This window comes from Sorex araneus, chromosome 2, assembly GCF_027595985.1.
Source record: "Sorex araneus isolate mSorAra2 chromosome 2, mSorAra2.pri, whole genome shotgun sequence".
NCBI classification, from domain to species: domain Eukaryota; kingdom Metazoa; phylum Chordata; class Mammalia; order Eulipotyphla; family Soricidae; genus Sorex; species Sorex araneus.
Window position 1 is genome coordinate 275,488,958 of NC_073303.1, and position 20,656 is coordinate 275,509,613.

The window sequence follows — 20,656 nt, forward strand, 5'->3', positions numbered from 1 at the left end:
CCGGTGCTTCTCTTCTCCACCCTGGCCTCTCGCTTACTGACCTCTGTCTGGCTGGCCCTGCCCCCTGCCCAACTCCAAGTCCCTTTCTTCCAGGCCGCGTGTCCCGGCCATGAAGGACAGCATCCAGGCCTCCTGCCCAACCTCCCGTGTAGCTCCCTACCTTGGGTTTGGAGGATGAGGAACTGGGCTTTTCTGAACGCCCGCTCCATGCCCTGACCCTTCGCGTGCAGGAACCCTGCTGCCCGGTGCTGACCTCGCAGTGAGGCGAACAGATGCTCAAGGTTGCAGGCCTGGCCCCCAGCCCACCGGCTCTGCACAGTGTGTGTGTGTGCGGTCCTCGCCGAGACTCATTTCCTGGAAAGCGGGAGCAACGTCCTCTGCTTCTCTGATCAGCCTAGTGCTGAAGAGGAGACAGAAAACCACCTCCTTCAGCCTCATCAGACCTGTGGACACGCACCGGGCTCTGCAGACCGTCCACGGACCTCAGTGAGAACCCAGAGCGGGGACGGGGGAGGGGGCGGGGTTCCAGCCTTGCCGCACCTGCGCACAGCAGCTGTCTGCAGACCGCAGTGGAGTGGAAGGCCACTTTGTTTTGGGGGGGCTTTTGGGGTGACACCCAGCGATGCTCAGGGGTTCCTCCTGGTTCTGCACTCAGGAATCTTCCCTGGCAGTGCTGGGGGACCATATGGGATGCCAGAGATCGAACCCAGGTCCGCCGCGTGCAAGGCAAACACCCTACCCGCTGTGCTATGGTTCTGGCCCTCGGAAGGGCACTTCTTTCAAGCATTTATTAGGGCTGAAGAGATAGTCCGGTGGGGAGGGTGCTCACCTTGCTCGTGGCCCCCTCAGGTTTGATCCCGTCACCACACAGCCTCCTGAGCACAGAGCCCGGAGTATGCCCCGAGCACCGCCACAAAACAGAATAAAAAACAAACAAAAAAACCTTACTGAGAGGGGCGGAGGGGGGGGGGAGGTCAAGGAAATGGCTCACAGATGCTACCTGGAGGAGTCTCAGGTCAGATCTGGCACATCCTGGACTCCTGACGACCACCAAGGGTGGACCCCAGCACATTCATTTTCTTTTCATTTTCCTTTCCTTTTTTGTTTGTCCGGGGCCTCACACAGCAGTGCTCAGAGCTTACTCCTGACTCCATGCTCAGGGATCACTCCTGACACGGCTCAGGGGACCATCTGAGGTGGCCGGCATTGGAACCCGGGTAGGGTGTGTGCCAGGCCTACCCTACCCATTGTACTACCTCCCTGGCCCTAATTTTCCTTGACTGGGGGTGGGGGGGCATTCTCAGTTCCACATGTGCAACATTTCTTTTATCCTTTAGACCCCTAACTTTTCTTTATAAAAAAAAGAAGTGGCGGGGGGCTGGAGCGATAGCACAGCGGGGAGGGCATTTGCCTTGCACGCCCAACCTGGGTTCGATTCCCAGCATCCTATATGGTCCCCTGAGCACCGCCAGGAGTAATTCCTGAGTGCACGAGCCAGGAATAGTAACCCCTGTGCATTGCCGGGTGTGACCCAAAAAGCAAAAAAAAAAAAAAAAAAAAAGTGGCAGGGGTCTAGCTGGAGTGGTAGTTCAACAGATAGGGTGCTTGCCTTGCATGCAGCCGACCTGGGTTCGATCCCCAGCATCCCATATGGTCCCCCCGAAAACTGCCAGGAGTAATTCTTTTTTTTTTTTTATTAATAGTTTATTTTTAATTAGTGAGTCAACGTGAGGGTACAGTTACAGATTTATACATTTTTGTGCTCAAGTTTCTTCCTTACAAAATTTGATAACCCATCCCTTCACCAGTGCCCATTCTCCACCACCAGTAAACCCAACATCCCTCCCCCCCTCCCCAGTCCCGTCTCCCCCCACCCCACACTGCCACTATGGCAGGGTATTCCCTTTTGTTCTCTCTCTCTGATTAGGTGCTGTGGTTTGCAACAAAGGTGCTGAGTGGCCATTGTGTTCAGTCTCTAGTCTATATTCGGCCCGCATCATCTTTCCCCCACATGACCTCCAATCACATTTTACTTGGTGTTCCCTTCTCTGAGTTGCCCAGAATGAGAGAACAGCCTCCAAGCCATGGTGACAACCTCCTGGTACTTATTTCTACTATTCTTGGGTGTTAGTCTTATAGTCTATTATTCTATATTCCACAGATGAGTGCAATCTTTCTATGTCTGTCTCTCTCTTTCTGACTCATTTCACTTAGCATGATACTTTCCATGCTGGTCCACTTATATGCAAACGTCATGACCTCATTCTTTCTAACAGCTGCATAGTATTCCATTGTATAGATGTACCAGAGTTTCTTCAACCAGTCATCTGTTCTAGGGCACTCGGGTTTTTTCCAGATTCTGGCTATTGTAAACAGTGCTGCGATGAACATATAAGTGCAGATGTCATTTCGACTATACTTTTTGGCTTTTCTGGGATATATTCCCAGCAGTGGTATTGCTGGGTCAAATGGGAGCTCAACCTCTAGTTTTTTGAGAATCGTCCATATTGTTTTCCAAAAGGGCTGAACTAGCCGACATTCCCACCAGCAGTGTAGCAGGGTCCCTTTCTCCCCACATCCTCTCCAACAGTGGTTGCTTTTGTTCTTTTGGATGTGTGCTAGCCTCTGTGGTGTGAGGTGGTATCTCATGGTTGTTTTGATCTGCATCTCTCTGATGATTAGTGATGTAGAGCACTTTTTCATGTGTCTTTTGGCCATTCGTATCTCTTCCTTGGTAAAGTTTCTGTTCATTTCTTCGCCCCATTTTTTGATGGGGTTGGATGTTTTCTTCTTGTAGAGTTCAACCAGTGCTTTATATACCCTTGATATCAACCCCTTATGTGATGGGTATTGTGTAAATATCCTTTCCCATTCTGTAGATAGTCTTTGTATTCTGGTCGCTGTATCTTTTGCGGTGCAGAAGCTTTTTAGTTTAATGTAGTCCCATTTGTTGATCTCTGTTTTTACTAGATTGCTTAGTTCCGTGTCATCTTTGAAGATACCTTTATCTTCAATATCCTGGAGGGTTTTGCCAACAGGAAGAAATCACACTCCTAAATGTATACGCACCTAATGAACGACCAGCTAAATACTTAAAAGAACTCCTAACAGAATTTAAGGAAGACATAACTAGCACCACAATAGTAGTTGGAGATTTCAACACTGCTTTATCACCTCTGGATAGATCGACAAGAACAACACTCAGCAAGGAAATGATGGCCCTGAAGGAAGAAATGGAGGAGACAGGGCTAATAGACCTATACAGGGCTATACACCCCAAAAAGAAAGAATACACATTCTTTTCCAGCGCACACGGAACGTTTTCCAAAATAGACCATGTTCTGGGCCACAAATTATACCTTAATAGAATTGGGAAGATAGAAATTGTATCAACTAGCTTTTCAGACCATGATGCACTGAAGATGGAAGTTAATCACACACAGACTCAGAGAACCAAATCAAACACTTGGAAATTAAACAACTCACTATTGAACAATGAGTGGGTCACGGAGGAAATCAAGGAAGAAATCAAGAGATACCTAGAAACAAATGAGAATGAAGACACAAGCTACCAAAACCTATGGGACGCAGCTAAAGCTGTGTTAAGGGGAAAATTTATAGCTCTGCAAGCCTTCCTCAGAAAGGAAGAAAGGGCCTATATAGATAGCTTGACTTCGCAGCTCAAGATCTTAGAAGAGGACCAGCAAAAGGAACCCAAACCAGATCGAAGGAAAGAAATAATAAAACTTAGAGCAGAAATTAACGATATGGAAACCCGAAAAACAATCCATAAGATCAATGAAACAAAGAGCTGGTTCTTCGAGAAAATAAATAAGATTGATAAACCGCTAGCAAGACTCACAAAGAAAGAAAGAGAGAAAACCCTAATAAACCGAATCAGAAATGAAAAGGGGGACATCACAACAGAAACCAAGGAGATTCAAAGGATCATCAGAGACTACTTTGAAAGTCTGTATGCCATGAAACAAGAGAACCTAAAAGAAATGGATGAATTCCTTGACTCCTACAATCTCCCAAGACTGAGCCAAGAAGACGTGAAATACCTGAATAGGCCCATAAATATCAAGGAAATCGAAACTGTAATCAAAAGTCTCCCCAAAAACAAAAGCCCAGGTCCAGACGGATTCACTGGCGAATTCTTCCAAACATTCAAAGAAGACTTGTTGCCAGTTCTCCTCAAGCTTTTCCAGGAAATCGAAAAGACAGGAACCCTTCCGAACAGTTTCTATGAGGCACATATCTCCCTAATACCAAAAGCAAACAAAGACACCACTAACAAAGAAAACTATAGACCAATATCCTTGATGAATACCGATGCGAAGATTCTCAACAAAATACTAGCAAATAGAATCCAACAACTCATCAAAAAGATCATACACCATGACCAAGTGGGATTCATCCCAGGGATGCAAGGTTGGTTTAACAGCCAGGAGTAATTCTTGAGTGCAGAGCCACACGTAACCCCGGAGCATGGCTGGGTATGACCCAAAAAATCGGAAGGAAAAAAAAAAGAAAAAAGAAGTGAGCCCCTCTTTGCCCTTCCCCCCAGAGGCTCACCGGAGTGGGGGTGTCTAGGGGGTTGTTCTCTGCCTGCTGGGGTGCGAGCTGTGGCTTGCGGTGGCTGGGAGGATGGATACACCAGCAGAGCTTTGCTGCTTCACAGCAAGTCCAGGGAGGCTACAGAAGGGAGGAGCACACGGCAGCGGTGAACATGTGACTTTTGTCCTTCACTCGCATCAAAGCGGGGTGGAAACCAAGATTTATTTTCGGGATTTGTTTTGGGGTCATACTCGGCAGTGCTGGGGGCGGCTACTCCCAGCTCTGTGCATGGGGGCCGCTCGTGGTGCTACTCGGGGCGGGCGGGCGGGGGGGAAATCATGAGATGCTGGGAATGGAACCAGGATCGGCCACATGCAAGGCAGAGTTTAAATTTAGCTCCTCTTCGGTATCACTACAGAAAAATGCTAAATTGTTTTTCTGATTTGCTCGAGTGGGCACCAGTAACATCTCCATTGTGAGACTTGTTACTGTTTTTGGCATATCAAATATGCCACGGGTAGTTTGCCAGGCTCTGCCGTGTGGGCAGGATACTCTTGGTAGCTTGCCGGGCTCTCTGAGAGGGACAGAGGAATCGAACCCAGGTCAGCCTTGTGCAAGGCAAATGCCCTACCCACTGTGCTAAAGTCTGTTCTTGTTACATTCCCGATCAGTAGCTCCTTTTGTTGCTCTACTTCTTTTGTCCTTGTTGTTGCTCCTTTTGTTGCGATCACCAGCCCTCTGGCCTCGGGGTCAGGATTTCTTAGCTGCATTGAGCACCAACAGCAATAAATTACAGAACTGCAATTTGAATTTCGGTCTGGCTGGCTCCGAAGCCGCCAGCTGCTAGGGTACACAAGACGAATTTGGGGAGGACCCTCATTGCTGAGAGGGAGGTGGGCCTCAGGCTCCCGGGAGAGGAGTGACTCCCAGCAGCTCCCCTGGTCAGAATGGTCCACTCCCTCCCTTATCTGTCACCGCGGGGGGGGGGGGGGGGAGGGACTCTTTGTCGGAGGCGCTCGCCTGTGTGGCTGTCAAGCATTGCACCTTTTTCACTGAATTATTTCCTGCTATCCTTGACACAGTCTCTCGTTCCCTTGGAAAATGAAGGCATTTCTGATGAAAATGGCCATTACCAGGCTGTCTATTAAAAGGTCTGGGGATTCCCGGAGTGCTTCAAGGAATACATAATGGCCAATTAAAGGAAAGCACGCTCTTAGCCCACACTGGGGGATGGAAGGAAATTTGGAAGATGTTCAGAGCATTTTCCTGCATCAATTCCCATTCCTCATCCCCAGAACCCAGAGGAGTCTGTGGGAGCCTCAGAGAGGCTGATAACCCTCCGTCACCCAGCGGTATGCTCGGACCCTGGAGAGTGCATGTTTGAAGTGTGACATGCAGGGAGCCTTTGTAGATTCTACAAGGTTCCACAGTGCTCAGGAGCCGGCCTCCTAACCCTGCTAGGAGCAGCCCGACTGGTGCCCTCTTCGCTGGGTAGGCTTAAAGATATATCCAGGCTGCGGGCAATATGGATATATAGTTCAGGGGTCATGTACATGCTTAGCATGTTGCACTGTGTAAAGCTCTGAGTTTAATCTCTGGCACTGAGACAGATGGGGAGCACAGAGGAATTGGGGTTATCACAGGATCTTTGCATGTATGAGGCCATGCATGTCCTGGGTTGGACACACACACACGCGCACACACACACACACTCCAGGGAGACCTGATATTTGACTGTAATATACAGTTCTGGATTGGATCAGACCTGGAAGGAAATTTGCTGCTGATAATATTTGGGCAGTTTGAAGATAGAATAGATAACAGCACTTATAAATGTCGAAACTCCGCTCAGGAGTAGGACGCTGAGTAGAACGCTGAGCCAGGCCTACACCTCTGGACTCGATGACCCATGCTCGCTGCACTGCAGACACATATAAGAATTCTCTGCTTTTAGGGGCCGGAGCGATAGCACAGCAGGTAGGGCATTTTCCTTGCACGTGGCTGACCCGGGTTCGATTCCCAGCATCCCATAGGGTCCCCTGAGCCCTGCCAGGAGTAATTCCTGAGTGCAGAGCCAGGAGTAACCCTTGTGCATTGCTGGGTGTGACCCAGAAAGAAAAGAAAAAAAATTCTCTGCTTTTAGGAGGGTCAAAGGCAACAGGGAATTGATGCATAGAACTGAGGTTCTTTTTTGGGTGGGGGCGGGGGATGGAAAGGAGGAGCCGTGGGGGAGGAACATGGCTACCCTGGTGAGGGGCGTGGTGCTGAAACTGTGGACAGGGAAACCATCATTCACAGTACTGTAGATAACAGTACCTCGATCGACAAAGTGACTTTTAGTTAAAATTGTAAAAGATGAATAAAAAAGGATGCTGTACTTGGTTTTTTTTTTTTTGGAAAGCTATACGGAAGTAGGGGTGAGAATATATGGTGCAAGGCTGGAGAGAGAGCACAGTGGCTAAGGCACTTGCTTTGCATGCAGCTGACCCCGGTTTGATTTCCGGCACCCCCTACAGTCCCTTGAACCTGCCGGAAGTAATCCCTGGAGTAGCACACACTGAATGGGGTGTGAGGTAGAAGGCAACCAGGCTCAATTAAGAAAGTATTAGCACGCAAGGCTCATCCTGTAAAGCCACGTTAGTAATCTCTGATACAAGGGCTCCATGGCCCCAGAGTGAGATACAACAATCTTAACACACTTTCTTCTAAGGAAAACTTTTTTGATCATTTTTAGAGGATTATTGAGAACAAGCAATACAAAATAAATCATTTAGGGCCTGTTATTGGGGCAGGCTTGGGTGGCAGTTGAGAAAGTTCAAAATAATGGTTTGGAAGTGTGTCATGGTGGTGAGATTGGTGTTGGACAATTACATGTAATAAATAATTGTGAAGAACCTTATAAAAAATAAAATTAAATTTGAAAAAAGGAGTGATCCCCGAGCACAGAGGCAGGAGTAAGTCATGAGCACAGCCAGGTGGGGCACAAATACACAAAATATCAAGGTGCATAATAAGAGTTTGGGTGCTCTAAGTGATTATACTTGAGTTTTTAATGCAAAAATGACTTTTGGGGCTGGAGCGATAGCACAGCGTGCTATCGCTCCGGCCCCTCCTCTTTTTTTTTTTTAATTTTTTAATTAGTGAAACACCATGAGGTTCAATTGTAGACTTACAAACTTCCATGCCTGCGTTTCAGTTATACAGTGATCGAGTACCCATCCCTCCACCAGTGCCCATTCTCCACCATCAATGATCCCAGTATCCCTCCCACCACCCTCACCCCATCCACCACCACCCCCACCGTGCCTCTGTGGCAGGGCACTCCCTTTTGCTCTCTCTCTCCTTTTGGGTGTTGTGATTTTCTGCAGCTCCTCTTAAAGAAAATAGGTTTACACCCAGCTCTATAATTAGTACTAGTTGATCGATTAGGGAAAGGAAGCATTCTCTCAGAGTTTCTACAAGTTTGGTGTAGCTTGAATTAGAGGGGAAAAAAAAAGTCAGATCAGGGATCTATCTCCTTGGTAGAACACTGGCCTTCCTGGATTTGATCACTGGGTTGGAAAATATAATTAAAAAATAAAAAAAGCCAGAGTGATAGAACAGGGATAAGGAACTTGCCTTGCACATCGCTGACCTGGTTCTGTTTCTGACACTCCATATGGTCCCCTAAGCCCCAGCAAGGGTGATCCCTGAGTGCAGACCAGGAGTAAGTCCTGAACACAACCAGCTAAAGCCCAAAACCCACATTTTAGAAAATTATATATATAGGGGCTGGAGCAATAGCATAGCGGGTAGGGCGTTTGCCTTGCACGTGGCCAACCTGGGTTCAAATCCCAGCATCCCATATGGTCCCCTGAGCACCGCCAGGAGTGGTTCCTGAGTGCAGAGCCAGGAGTGGCCCCTGTGCATCGCCGGGTGTGACCCAAAAAGCAAAAAAAAAATTATATATATATATATACATACACATATGTGTGTATATATATGCATATATATATGCATATATATATATATATACATACATGTAGTTGAAACTGGGTATTTGTGTGTAAACCAAAAGCTCTTTTTCTTGGCAGGAAAATAAATTAGCAATCCCTTAAGTATGTGCCCACCTCAACTCGCATGATTGGAGATCAAGGAAGGTTCTGGTGCAGTGGGCTGGAGCTCCGGAGTACCACCTGCTGTGTCCACCCCCCAGGGGACATCCTGAAGGAGGTTGCTGAGCTTTGATCCTCAGGCTGGAGCCAAGATGCGATCACAGGGCAGTTCCCGAGCGGGGACCCAGCCACGGGTCTCAGGGGCACTGGAGCTCAGCATGGTGACTTACCCCCAGTGTCACTCCAGCCCCGGGCCACCAGGCCCACCAAGCCCAGCTTCCCTCGGGAAGGGCCTGGCCTTCTCTCACTGCCCTTGTCCTCTGCTGCTTCTCCGGGCCCCTGCTGCTTCTCCTCCAACCCTGCCCCCACCCCTTTTCCTTTTGTCCAGCCCCCCCACCCCCTTAGATCTCTGCAGGCGTCCAGTTTCAACCTCAATCACTTCCCTGCTGACAGCCTCCAAGCCTGGCTTTTGTTTTCACACTTCCTGCAGGAAGTCATAGAGGAAAAACTTTCATTTGACCAGGAAAACATAGTCAAGTCCACAGAGGCGGGCGAGGGGGCTGTGGAGAGGGGAGGGGTACAAAGACCTGAATCTGTCAACCATGTCGTGACTTCTCAGCAGGTCAGCGCCAAATAACAAATTGGAGGGAAAGGGATGTTACACAGGTTTTTCTACAGGACCTGTAATGTGAATTCCCATTAGAGACCTCACATCCTCTTCGTTTTGAAAGCCAGGCCTTAAATCGTAGGAAGTAAGCTACGATCATCCGGGCGCTGGGTACCAGATAAATAAGTAGATAGACTAAATTAAATAAAATTTGTGCTGGCTTTGAGCTGTATATGCGATCTGGGAGAGAGTAAGGCACTTGCCTCTCAGACAGTCAACCCTGGTTCAAAGCCCCGGCACCATCTCTGGGCTCATATGATCCCCCCAGTGCCCACCAGGAGTGCTCCCTGAGCACAGAGCTGGGAGGGAGCCCTGAACACTGCTGGGTGTGGCCCTAAAAAACAAAACAAGGGCTGGAGAGATAGCACAGCGGGTAGGGCGTTTGTCTTGCACTTGGCCGACCCGGGTTCAAATCCCAGCATCCCATATGGTCCCCTGAGCACTGCCAGGGGTAATTCCTGAGTGCAGAGCCAGGAGTAACCCCTGTGCATCGCCAGGTGTGACCCAAAAAGCAAAAAAAAAAAAAAAAAAAAACCAGAAACCCCCCAAAAAACCCAAACTTTTCATATGTTCTGATACTTGTGCCTTGGAATTTCCTGGGCTCTGACCAGGTACCGAGAGCCAAGAGCTAGATTACATGCCTGATATGTACAAAAACCTCCTGAGCACCTTGGGGGTAGTCCTGGTGGCCCTCAGAACCTGAAAGGAAGCATTTCTCCCCCCTCCCCCCCTCACACCAAATTGACTTGGCTCTTGTGAATTTTTATGATAGAGGAGAGAGGACAGCATGGCCGGCCGTGTCTCAGCGGGCGTGTGTGACCTCGTGGCTGCTTGCAGAATGAGCCAAGTCTGTGTCTACTGTTCCGAATGAGTGTCTTACGGAGACGTCTGGACACTGATGACAGAGTCTAAGATGCTTGACTCAATAGCCATTGATTTCAAGTGGACGCTCTCCCTCTGGGTCAGGAGGTAATGGAGGTGGTTCCAGGCCATTGTTCTACTGCTAAGCTGAGGCCAGGGACAGGACAGTGGCTAAGGGCCAGAACCACAAGAGGCCGGAGTGCCTCCAACCCGCACCTTTTTTTGTTTGTTTCTGTTTGGATGCCGTATCCCGTGGTGCTCAGGACTCACTCCTGGCTCTACACTCAGGATCACTCCGCGGTGCTCAGGGGACCAAATGAGACGCCGGGATCAAACTCCAGTTGACAGCATGCAGGGAAACATCCCAGCCACTGGCTCCAATAGGTGCCTTTTCACTGAGAAATACCCTCGAAGGAGGCAGAGCCCCCTAACCCCGATCACACATACCTTGTAAGTCAGCAAGGCATGCACCCAAATGCCTGCAACAGCTCCAACTTACAGCTTTTTTTTGGGTCATGCCTGGCGATGCACAGGGGTACTCCTGGCTCTGCACTCAGAAATTACTCCCGGCGGTGCTCAGGGGACCATATGGGATGCTGAGAATCGAACCTGGGTCGACCGCGTGCAAGGCAAACGCCCTACCCGCTGTGCTATTGCTCCAGCCCCACCAACTTACAGCTTTTAACCTGAAGCTAAATCACATCTCCCGATTCCCCCCAGAACCCTCCACACTGGGCAGCAAAACCTCTGCTAGTAAAGCTTGTTTTTGACATGAAAAGTTCGAGGACAGAGTTCCAGGGAATTGCAATCACATGAAAGAACAACATAAACCAACAGAAGAAAAGCTCTCAGAGGTTCAAAGGAGCATTTATGGATTTTTTTTTTTTGGCAGGAGGCATGGCCACACCCAGCGGTGCTCAGGCTTACTCCTGGTTCTGTGCTCAGCAAACACTCCTGGTGGGCTCTGGGGACCATAAGGGGTGCCGGAGATGGAATCCAGATAGGTCATGTGCAAAACAAGTGCTCTACTCACTAAACCATCTCTCTGGCCCTTGAGCAGATGGATTTTGAAACAGCTCTTATAGTGCGAGTTCACAATTGTAATTCTTTTTGTTTTCGTTTTGGAAGCAGGAGATGCTGAAGAACAAAGCCGACCGTCTTCCTGCAAAGAAGCACCTTCCCAGTCCTGTGCTTTCAGCATCTTCCCAGCCCTCTTCTGGAACTCCACACCAACTTCCCGGAGTTAGACAGACAGGGGCCACTTCCCGACGTCCCACCCAGAGAAGACATGGCAAGAACCTGCAGAGACCGAGTGTGGGATTGAACTTCCTGGAAACCAGCAGGTCCTGCCCTTTGCATCTGAAAAGGAGTAGGGAAAGTTCTCCTTTCCTGAGAGAGCAGCCAGGAGGGGAAGAATACATGCGTGCGGAATGCATATCTGAGAGAGAGGAACCGAGAATTTATGGTGTGCGCTCACAGTCCCATAACAAGAAAGCGAACAAGTCAGCTACAAAGGGGCAATAAAATTCATGTACGTAACAGGGCCAGGATGACGCTCAGTAGATGAGAACATGCTTTGCATGTAAAGACCTGGGTTCCAGCCATCGCCTGGCCTGTACACACACACACACACACACACACACACACACACACACACACACACTCACACACACACATTTTTTGGGGGAAGGGGATGGAGGTGATGAGGTTTGAGGGTTTTATTTTTAAAAAGTATTGAATTTTTTTTTTTTTTGGTTTTCGGGTCACACCTGGCGATGCACAGGGGTCACTTCTCTGCTCTCAGGAATTACTCCTGGCGGTGCTCGGGGGACCATATGGGACGCTGGGAATCAAACCCGGCTAGGCCGTGTGCAAGGCAAAGGCCCTACCCGCTGTGCTATCGCTCCAGCCCCAGTATTTACTGATTTTAATTCATTTTAAAAATTGAATAGTGAAACATGCATTTACAAAGTTGTTCACGGTTGGATTTAAGGCCACGCCAAGCAGTACTTGGTCTATTCCTGGCTCTGTGCTTAGGGATCACTCCTGGCAGTGTTCCGGGACTCCGTCAGTGCTGCCGAGAGTTAAACTGAGCTCTTTAATCTCAGCACTCTCTCTGGTCCCACTGAGCCATTTCCCTGCCCCCAAGAGAGAGCAGAAATGCTAACAATCCCCGCCCGCCCCCCCCACCCCCCGCCCTGCGGCCACCAACAAACACAAAAATAATAATAGCACAGGAGCCTAGGTGTTGGCTGAGGCGCGGTGCGAATCATTTTGCAATATACACGCGTATAGGTAGCAGTGCTACCGTATGTGCCGCTTATACCCTAAACGGAAGCATGTCGATCATCCCTTAGTAAAGCTGGGGGCATCCACAGGGCTGGAGGCGTGAGCCTGTGCCCTGAATCCAGCAGCTCTGGATTCCATCCCGGCACCATTTCAGAGTTTCTGAGCACTGAGCTGAGAGCAGCCCACGGGCTCTACTGTGCATGCCCCAACCATAACAACATAAATCCACAGGCAATGCAAGAAAATTAGATGCGAGAGACCTTTCTTGCGCACGCGCACATGCGTGCATGTGTGTGCATGTGCGTGCGTGTGCGTGTGTGCGCTCGTGTGTGTGCCGTGTGTGCGTGCGCGTGCGTGTGCGTGTGTGTGTACGCGTGTGCGTGCGTGCATGCGTGTGCGTGTGTGCGTGCGTGCATGTGTGTGCATGTGCGTGCGTGTGCGTGTGTGCGCTCGTGTGTGTGCCGTGCGTGCGCGTGCGTGTGTGCGTGTGTGTGCGTGCGCGTGTGCGTGTGCGTGTGTGTGTGTGTGTGTGTGTGTGTGTGTGTGTGTGTGTGTGTGTGTGTGAGGAGCACACCGGCAGGGTTCGGGGGCCACTCCTGGCTGTGCTGGGGGACCACAGGTGACTCAAGCCCCAAAGAGAAAACATGAGTCCTCATAAACGCAGACCGAGCCCCGCGCCTGCTCAGCACCCACCGCGGCCGGGGCCAGCGCAGACCCAAGGCGCAGAGGAGCGGACCTTGTTTCTTTCCCAGCCGCCCCTCCCAGGCCCATCTGGGCTGGGCCGGGTGGACCAGCCGGCAGACACAAAGCAGAGCCTGCCCCCAGGCCCCCCATAAGGCGATGCTCATTGTCCTCAGGGCCTCTCCGGAGCCGGGGGAGGGGAGCAGGGGGCTCCCCCCGTGCGGACAGATGGCGAACAAAGAGGGCGAAGGCGCCAGGTCACACCCCACAGGCTCGGCTGGGCTGTGTCCTGCAAGGCAGCTGCTGCCCGCCGGCAGGCGCGGAGGGAATGGAGCTGGGGGGGGGGGGCGCGGTAGAGGGGGGCAGGGGTGGTTGGGAGCTGGGCCCGCCTCGAGCCCCAGCCAACGCCTAGCCCTGTCCTACAGGCGAGGAAACTGAGTCTGAGAAACCTTCCCCCTCTGTCCCAGCCCCTCGGAGCTCCTGGTTTCTTGCGCACAACTTCTCGACAAGGTCCCGAAGACAAAACGCAGAGAATTCCTCTACCTGGATTAGCAAAGGCAGGACACGTCTGAACCCCTGCAGGGGCCAGGGGAGGGATCTCCTCCACTGCCCTCCAGGAAATACATCTCAGGTGTTAAGAGTGATTGTCCAAGGGGCTGGAGCGATAGCACAGCGGGAGGGCCTTTGCCTTGCCCGCGGCCCACGGGGTTCGATTCCCAGCATCCCACATGGTCCCCGGAGCACTGCCAGGAGTAAATTCCGAGTGCAAAGCCAGGGGTAACCCCTGTGCAAAAAAAAAAAAAAAAAAAAAAAGCAAAAAAAGAAAAGAAAAGAAAAGAAAAGAAAAGAAAAGGAATGATTGTTCTTTTGGGCGGCTCACAGCTGTGCTTCGGTGGTGTTGGGGTGTGGCCTGCATTTAGGGGGGCTCCCTGGGGGTGAGAGGTGTCGGTGGGGGGCATGGTCATTCAAGGGGTCTCCCAAGGTCCCTTTCTGCCTCCATGGAGAGGTGCTGGGCAGAGGGACTGTGTGTCCTGTGCCAGAATTCATGGCCCTTCTCCCCTTTCTGGGCACACAGCGATGGTGGAGGGGTACCTGATGGTGGATGGGTACCGGATGGTGGACAGGTACCTGAGGGTGGACAGGTACCTGACGGTACACGGGGACCCAATGGTGGACGAGTACCTGCTGTCCTCTGCCCCAGGACCACACCCCCTTCCGGGAACAGCCACTCAACATCTATATTGATCCCAACAGGACTGGGGGGCTCCAGGGGGGCCACTTGCTCAGGCAGAGCTGACCTCTGTCAGCTGGGTTGCAGGTGGGGGCAAGTGGTCGCAGAGGCCTGGGGGAGCCCACTGATGGGGTGAGGCTGCCTGAGGCTGACCAGCAAAGGAGGTCAGGAGGATAAAGGGGTCAGGGCATCTCAGTCCTTCACTGCGGGCTGTGAGCTAAGCTAGCTTCCTTCCTTCCTTCCTTCCTTCCTTCCTTCCTTCCTTCCTTCCTTCCTTCCTTCCTTCCTTCCTTCCTTCCTTCCTTCCTTCCTTCCTTCCTCTCTCTTTCTCTTTCTTTTTTGTTCTTGGACCACACCTGGTGGTGCTCAGGGCTTACTCCTGGCTCTGCATTCAGGAATTATTGCTGGTGGTACTTGGGGGACCTTATGAGATGCCGGGGATCAAACCCAGGCTGGCTGTGTGTAAGGCAAACACTCTACCTGCTGTACTATCGCTCTCGACCCTGATTTATTTCTTTGTTGTTCTTTGATTTCTAGGCCACACCGGGCTGTGCTCAGGGCTTTATTCTCCCTGGCCCTGTGCTCAGGGATCAGTCCTGGAAATGCCCAGGGGACCAGCCATATGTGGTACCAGGGATGGAACCTGGGCAGCTTTACCCGCTAAACATTCTCTCTCTCTCTCTCTCTCTCTCTCTCTCTCTCTCTCTCTCCTCCTCCTCCTCTCTCTCTCCTCCTCTCTCTGTCTCCTCTCTCTTTCTCTCTCCCTCTCTCTCCTCCTCTCTCTCTCCTCTCTCCTCCTCTCTCTCTCCTCTCCTCTCTCTTTTTCTCTCCTCCTCTTTCTCTCTCCTCCTCTCTCTCCTCTCTCTCCTCTCTTTCTCCCTTTCTCTCTCTCCTCCTCTCTCTCCTCTCTCCTCCTCTCTCTCCTCCTCTCTCTCTCCTGTCTCTTTCTCTCTCCCTCTCTCTCTCCTCCTCTCTCTCCTCTCTCTTTCTCTCTTCCTCTCTCTCTCCTCTCTCTTTCTCCCCCTCTCTCCTCTCTCTCTCTCTCTCTCTCCCTCCCTCCCCTGGAATAACAACTTCTTACTCTAATCTATCAACTTAAAGTCTCACCACTAGGTTATAAGGAGCAGTATTTAAAGAGGGTGCAAAATATAGATGCAATTTCATAAATTGCCATCGTTACTCTGGGGTGGGCTGTGTGGCACCCAACGGTGCTTGGGGGTCATTACCAGCAGCGGCGGTGGGGGGGGGGGATTCAACAGGCCTCCTGAGTGCAAAACTCACCAACTGCTCCTTTTTTTTTTTTTTTTTTTCTGAGGGAGCGGCACCGCCAGCTGTGTTCAGGGATCACTCCTGGCAGGCTACTGGGGGTTGAACCCAGGTGAGCCGTGTGCAACAAGCGTCCTATTCGCTGTCCTATTTCGCTGGAAACTGTGCCCCACCCCAGCCCTCCCCAGCTCGGTGGCCTTTCCCCAACCCCAGGGTCCCCTGCTAGCCTCCTCGGTTCCTGGGAGGAAGCATCCCAGGCGTATGGGCTACGCCCACCCCCTCCCCGCCTTGTCTGGATTCCGAGGAGGCCTGGTTCCTTTTGGTGGTAAATGGGGCTGAAAAGAACACAGCCCTCGAAAAGTCTGACCGGCAGTTCCCACAATCCCCGGTCCGGGCTTTTGTGGAGCAGTCAGGGGAGACAGATGCTGAGAACAACCTCTCGGTGCTCACAGATTTGGCCTTTGGCTGGCCCTGCCGGAAAGGACCGTGGAGAAAAGCCCAGAAAAGCCCAGCCCAGCTGTCTCTGCAGCCCCGCTGGAGAGCGGCTGGCCAAGAGCTGACAGGTGTGGGGCTGTGTCTTCCTGGGACCTGCTTCCTGGTCTTTTGTCTTGTTTTGTGTTGGAGAGACTTTGGGCCGTACCCAGCGGTGCTCAGGGCTGACTCCTGGTTCTGCACTCAGGAAGTGCTCCTGGCGGGGCGGGGAGAAGCTCGTGCCTTGCCAAGGATCAAACCTGGGCAGCTGCGTGCAGGGCGAGCTACGAATAAGTGGAACTATCTCCCCCGCCCCACCGGCTGATGTCCTGGAAGAAGTGCGTGTGGCTCACGGGACCCAGTGGCACTGAGTGTGCTATTGGATACGGGTGTGGAAAGCGGGTGGGGGCGTCCCCAGGGCTTTGGTACAGTCTGGGCAATTTGTTAAAAAAAAAAAAAAAAAAAAAACTGGGGCTGGAGCAATAGCACAGCGGTAGGTCGTTTGCCTTGCACGCGGCCGACCCCGGTTCGATTCCCAGCATCCCATATGGTCCCCTGAGCATCGCCAGGGGTGATTCCTGAGTGCAGAGCCAGGAGTAACCCCTGTGCATTGCCAGGTGTGACCCAAAAAGAAAAAAAAAACTCACAACTGGGGCTGGAGCGATAGGACAGCCCGTACCCCGGCACGCCAGATGGTCCTCCAAGCACTGCCAGGAGTCATTCCTGAGCATCGCTGGGTGTGACCCCGAGAACATAAATAAATAATAAAACCTCACAGCCGCCCTAGGAGTTCAGGGCCATTTCCACCCCTGCGCACTGATGAGAACTGAGCCGGGTGAGGCCAGAGCGGTAGTTCCCGTGGGAACTCTGACTCTCAGGGATGCCGAGGACCGAGCCAGGACCCAGTACAGGTAAGGCGAGCACTCTCCCGGCTGGACTACCTCCCCAGCCCCGAGTGGAACTAGTATGGGCAGGATTTTTCATCTCTGTCTGAATTTCTGGAAGGACTGAACACTGGTAAGGGCCGCAGGGAAGCTCCGCGTCTGTTTCATTTGCTGCCACGCCCCCAAGCACCCCGCCTCGTCCCCCTCCTCCCCGCCCCACCAGCACCCTCCTGCCCACCGAGCCTACAGGGCATCACTCGCCTTTCTTGGCGCCCCCTAGTGTCAGCGCTGAAAATGGCAGGTGAGGGCCACTGGGAAACGCATCTAGAGTCAGGCCAGAGATTCCCGGGTCGGGAATCAGTGTCCCCATTTGCCCGCTGCAGAAGCAGACGGTGGCTTTGATTCCAAATCTCCAAGAGAGGGAAGTCAGAATCCAGGGGGACGGGGCGATGGCCAGTGGGCATGGGAGCACTGTGTGTGGCTGGCTCCACCCACACCCTTGACGGAACCAGGAGTGATCCCTGAGCACAGAGTCAGGAGTCAGCTCTGAGCACCTCCAGGTGTGGCCTCCCTCAAAGACAGAAAAACAAATACAAAACTACGTCCCCCCCAAAAAAACCCCGAAGTAACAAAGGAGGCTAATAAGGAGCGTGGCGGTTTTCCACACACCTCCGCTCCTGCCTCCGCTCTTTTCCTTTTTTTATTTCAATTTTTAAAAAAAAAATAAAATTTTATAAAGTAGTTCACAATATTTAATTATATTTAATATTCAGACACCAATTCCACCACCATGACACCTTCCCAACACCATATTTTGGATGTTTTCATCTCGAACCCTAATTTCTGCCCCAAAGCAGAACCAAATTAATATATTTTGTATGGTTTGTTTTGAAAAACCTCTGAAAATGCTACAAAACAGTATCCTTAGGAAAGCATGTGAAGATTGTTGTATTTCACCATTAAGCCCTTCCATAAGAGATCACTAACATGTTGTTAAAGGTTGAGCCTTGTGTGCATATATATGTGTGTGTGTATATATATATGATATCTACACACATATGTGTATATATACATGTATACACACATACACACATACACACACACACACACATATATATACACACACACACACACACGCACACAAGACAGCCTTGCAAGCTTCCCATGGTGTATTCATATGCTAAATCCAGTAACAAGCTGGATCCCATTCCCCTGACCCTGAAAGAGCCTCCAGTGCGGCATCATTGGGAGGGCCGAGTCGAGAGAGACTTCTAAGATCTCAGGGGAAAGACGAATGGAGTGGTTACTGAGCCCGCCCGAGAAATCGAAGATTAACGGGATTTCGTGATCATGATATGTATATGTATACACACACACACACACACACACACACACACACACACACACACACACACATATATATATATATATATATATATATAATGTGTTGCAGGTGCTCTTGGGGTCCAGGTAGGTGTGTCCTATGAGGTGTCCAGGAATAGGTTCACTCCTGGGTGAAGCTCAGCCCGAGCGTGTGGAAAGGGGAAAGGGGGGCGGTTGAGTTCTGGAGGTTTCGGCTGCCGGGGCTGGGTCCCTTGGGGCGGGAGGGCTCTCACCCACCCTCCCCTGGGGCGCCCCAGTGCCGCAGCCTGGGGCGGGGCCTGGAGGGAGGCGTGGCGAAGGCATTTGCTCTTTTCCTCCCAAGACGCTTTCCAGCGGCCTTGGCTTGGGCGGCTGATTGGTCCCTGGCGGTGGAATCTGGATCCCACGACGGTACGTTTGTGCCCCAGGAGACAGAGGAAAGGCGTGACTGTGGGTCTCCTTCACGCCCACCCTCCGCCTGAACGTGGGCACACGTGCCCCCCCCCCCCCAGCCTGAAATGACAGGAAAGGCGCACGCGTCTCAACTCGCCCCTCAACACGGGGAAGCAGCGGTTCCAGCCCGAGACTTTGGGGGGCTCCACACCAAGTTTGCTGCTTTCCATCTCCACGATACCCACCCCCTGGGCACCCCCGTTTCCAGAGACGCCTTTCCCGAGTGGCTGAGGCACAAGGCTCCTTCCCCCCAATATCTCCCTTGGCTGCACACTTTTTTTGCTTTCCTTTTCTGGACACAGTCAAGGCGCTGGTGGGCGGTTTGTCTGAGCCTTGGGGAGGCGGGGGAAGGGCCAGAGGTAGGGGCCCCCCAGAATCCTGCCTGCAAGGGACTCCCCAGGAGTGCTGGTCGACAGTAATGCTCAAAGGAGCTTTGTTTTCTGGCTGGAAACAGAAGGCGACCTACTCCTATGAGTCTTGTGCGTGGTGTTGGAACCGGTCTCACACCTGCGAGGCCTGTCTGTCACCCTCCACCTGCACCCCAGCCTTAAGAAGCCTCTGGAAGCCAAGAGACAGGAGCTAACAGGAGCACTTGTCTTTTTTTTTTTTTGCTTTTTGGGTCACACCTGGGGATGCTCAGGGGTTACTCCTGGCTCTGCACTCAGGAATTACTCCTGGCGGTGCTCAGGGGACCCTATGGGATGCTGGGAATCGAACCTGGGTTGGCCGAGTGCGAGACAAATGCCCTACCCGCTGTGCTATCGCTCCAGTTCCACTTGTCTTGCATGTAGCTGACCCTGGTTTAATCCCTGGCAGCACATAAGCTCTCCAGAGCACTGCCCGGGGTCACTCCTGAGCACAGAGCCAGGAATAGCCCCTGAGCATCTCGAGGTGTGACCCAGATCCTCATCTCCTCCACCCCAAAGATGACTTGTTTCGAGACCAGAGAGATCATTTATTATTATAGGATTAATTTGGGGGCCACACCTGGCAGTGCTCAGGGGTGTGCAGAGCTTACTCCTGGCTCTGTGACCAGGATCACTCCTGGCGGGTTCAGAAGGAAAGATGGGGTGCCAGGATGGAGCTCGGGTGGAAAGTGGCCGGCCGCTGTACTATCTCTCTGGTCTAGCCCTGCCTCCCCACCTGCACCCCGCCAACTCTTGTTAAAGTTTCAGTTCCCAGAACTGTGTCAGCAATAGGATCTCAGGGCAGTGCTCTCAGGAAGCCAGTGCTTCCAGCCCACACTTGGTTACTGTGGACTCCTCTGCCCTCCTCCCGGCTCCTCCTAAGGGGTGGGATACACCCCCTCTCTGGGGGTGGGGCGTGCACAGCTGGGTGGCACAAAGAGCTGAACTTTCCACCTTGGGGGATCAGTCTTGACCCCCCACATGTGAAATTCCAGGAATGCAATTGGAAATGCAAATCCCGGCCTCAGCACCCAGCGCGGGCACAATCATGTGGGCCTTTCACTGTAAACAATTAGGAGCTGTTGAAGAAGGCTCCGGATTCCAGGATTCCTCTGTCAGTCCGCAGACATTTGCTGAGTCTGAACAAACGCACCAACAAGGAAAACTGATGAGCGTCTTCTGAGCTGCTCCCGGGCTGGGGGCTTTGGGAGGCGGGGATGACGGGCACAGCTCTGGTCCCGCCTGCTTTACAGTGAACCCCGCGGGGAGCGGAGAGGAAATTGCACCCATAAACACCGACTTGAAACCCTTGATTTCCTGCACGACAGAGCGAAGCATTTCCTCTACTGCCTGCTCAGGTGAGCGGAAACTCTCCTCCCCGCTGTCCCGAAAGGGGAGGGAGGGACGGGGGGATGAAAATCAATCGGGGA